We start from the raw sequence: 3,548 nt of genomic DNA, 5'->3' as shown, positions 1-3,548 counted from the left end.
TTTGCCTCCGTAAAGAATCGCTAGCTGTTTTTAAAGTTATGGTGTTTCTTTTCCTCAACTGGCAATACCAAAAACTTCCTTTGTCGCATTAAATATAAATGAAGACGGCACTCACAAAGTCAAAAATTTTCTTATTTTAAATGAAAGCCGACAGCAAGGGGGTGATGTTGAAATGCATCATCGTGTGATCTGCTCACTGAAAGCCCATAGACAAGCTCCGAGAGAAGGTGGGAATAATCATATGCTATCAGTCTTCCAAATACCAAGTGAGAAATGTTTGAAGATTTTAATCTTCCCTCTCTGTCATGATGAGAAAAGACAAATCCTTCAACAATACAGTGAAACACATTTCTTATGTGAAAGAGCAAGTTGTTTATGTTTTTGTTTCATATTTTCTTAAAAGAAACTTTCTTTGCTGTCTGGACTTTGCTTCTATTAGCCTCTCCTTAGGTCCTTTGAAAAACTCTGTGCATATTTTGAAAGAATCARATACTTTAAAACACAGCAAGGCAGAGAGAATTTTTCCTTGTGGGATGCTCTAAATGATGTCTGGTCTTGTCGATAAAGTCTTGGGAGGATTACAGTTTCTAAAGGAGATATGTTGTATTTGAATTCTGTATCGTAACCACACAAATGTTATTCCCATACGAACAGTTACCCCATTCAAAAATTGTCATCTGCTTACTAGATTTGCATTAGCAGTGGAAGATTGCATCCAAACTACAAACAAGTGTCAGATCAAACTAAGAACATGATGCAAAAGCTTTGGTATTTCTCTTTTATTTCCATATTAATATGCTAAGAAGCCTGTATTTTATCTGTAATTTCAAGTTCTCTATTGCTGACTCCTCAGGAATAATATGCAATAGGTATTTTGTGTTTCTTCCTTGTGCCAAGGTCAAATAATGCCAAGGCATCAGGATGAGAAACTTCTTCCCTCCCTCCTTCATGCCAAAAAGAAAATGTTTTATTGCTAATGCTCTGCAACATTTTTACCAAAATAGTGGAAATATTTGACAAGTTCCATTAGTCTTAAAGCTTCTCTCCTTATCAATATTCTATATTACTACAGAAGCATGGAATTGAATGTTTACTTTAAAGGAAACACATTCAGTGAACATACTAATAAAAGGAAGTAAGCATGACTGTCAAGCTTCTTCATTGCTTTCTGGTATCTCCTTAACTTGGAACATTTGCTGAATCTAGGGATGTTGACAATAAATGTAAGTGTGCTTTGGTGGAAGATGAATAGATCTCTTCTGAGATCTCAGCTTTTCCAAATCATAGCATCAAACTTAGGAGTTAGATGTGTAGCTTCAGCAATAAACAAAAAAATATTTTTTTTTTTTTTTTTTTTTTAGAATTTTGGTGTCCATATATATTTTTAGCTGATCATACCATGGCACGCAGAAAGAAAGTAGGTCAGAGCAGCCAGGTGACGTCCTTGGAATTAAGTAGAGTCCTGTCCTTCTTGCTGGTGGAAGATCCTTCTGACTTCCACTTGGTAAGATACTAATCTATCAAGCAGCWTTTTGGTTTAACTCTTTAGTTACACTTTCTTTTAGCCTCAGTGCAGAAATGCATTGCAAATCACAGTTGAATTCTTGCTTGCTCACAACATAAAACAAACACTGACATTTTAAAAACATACGTTCATAAATGTGTTGTCCTCCTCAAACGGGCTCGGCTGTATTGCACCTGCTAGCAGTTCACAAAGTGTCCTGGCGCAGTGAGAGCTCCCCCTCTTGCTGCATCGGCAAAAACTTGGAGGCTGGGATTTATGGGTTGGAGGCTGTCACACGGAGAAGCCTTCACTAACGGAGTCCAAACTGAACAGGACAGACATCGTGTTCCTGTTCTTATCTCCTTTTCCTTGGGGGATGAATAATTCACCAGCAAATCCTCACCTGTGAAAGTCACCGGTGAATCTCGCACTGGAGGTTTTTCTAAATGAGTTGTGACTGCTCATCTGCTGGGGGAGGGAAGGAGGAGGGCAGAGACGCATGAAATGCATCCCTGAGCTGGGCRGGAGTGAGGCAAAGCCTCCAGGCACTCCACAGGTTTAACTTTTCAAGGGAGGAAAAGGGGGTTACTGTAGCCTTGGACTCAGTGGCTGACAGAAAACAGTAAACAAATCTCTTGTCACTCTAATGCACATCAGATACCTAACAGGAAAAGAAATCAAAGCATTATCTACATTATAAGGCATGCCTTATGTATGCTCCTTCCCATAATATATGGCAGGCCACAACTTCATTGCAAACAGTGCTGTTAGGAAAGGTGGGTGAATTAGCCCAAAAACAGAAGCACATATTTGATTATATAAGGAATTATATGGACAAGAAAAGCAAGAGTGGAATCAGTGGATTTTGTGTTACAGGAACTAAAATTCCACTATTTCCCTTGCCCTGTTTGGCAACAGGTAGACCCACACTGCTCCACTGCAAGTGACTACTTCAGAGCAGCTTTGGTGACGTTGGAGCGCAGAAGATCCGTTTTTCATATAGCCTCTGCAGAAAATGATTGAGAACATTTTAAAATTTGAATTGCATGTGAAAACCTGATTTGGTGCAGCTGAACACGGATATTAACTGTGACGGAAGCTACCACCTGYCTTCCTAAGGAGATAATACATCCTGAAAATAAGTGTTTGCAGGCATCACTGACCCTCTAAGGCAAGCACCAGCTCTGCCAGGAAATGTGCTTAGCATAGTCATGCTGGCAGAGCTTAGACAGACAAGGTAAGAAGGGTCATGGTTATGTTGTCCCCTATTCTTAGGCATTCCTATGCRTTAAAATCTGGCATCACAAAAGCTCCTGAGTTTTACTCTCTCTGCAGGTGTTATGGTGGTCATGGATTTTTTTGTTTTATCGTCATTACTTTTAAGTGTGCTGCTGTGAGTGAGTTATACGGAAGATTTTGAAGGTAGATTGCTGGTGACTTTGTAATAYGGAGAGCTGCTTTCAAGCTTAAGGTCAGAATGGGCAAAAAACCCACCAGTGCTTGCTAGAAATTGAAGACTGACCTTGCTCAGGGAACAGAGGGGGCAGCTGACATCTTTATAGAATATGAGAACTGATACTTAAGAGGCTGATAGAGGGCCAGAGAAATAAAACATGGCTTGATGTGGATCAACGAGCCAGCTGATATAATCAGAAGGCAGGTAGGAAGATGCTGCAATGGGCTGAGACATGCGATGGCAAGAGCTTGGCGGGCAGAAGTAGGTCTCTGAATTGGGAAAACCCTCGCTTTCCGAGCTGGAGTGCAGGAAGCACTGTCAGAATGTAAACGCAACTTGGAGAGGGGACTCTGGGAAGAAGGCTTAACCAAAAATGTTACCTTTGTTATGAGCATGTGCGTTACTGAAGGAAACACAAAATCCTGAGGACCCAGTCTGAAATCCYGAGGATCCTGAAAACCAAGACTGGGGCTGTGTACTCTAACAGTACAGTTATGGTAACTGTCTGGTTGCTATGCCTGTTGGACATATAAATCCACCAAAATTACATTGTATACCTAAAGCATAAACCATGGTTTTTGAAAAAAA

This window comes from Rhea americana, unplaced genomic scaffold (assembly GCF_003343005.1).
Source record: "Rhea americana isolate MKP2758 unplaced genomic scaffold, rheAme1 scaffold_12, whole genome shotgun sequence".
In the NCBI taxonomy this organism is placed as follows: Eukaryota; Metazoa; Chordata; class Aves; order Rheiformes; family Rheidae; genus Rhea; species Rhea americana.
This window is presented reverse-complemented; position numbering follows the sequence as displayed.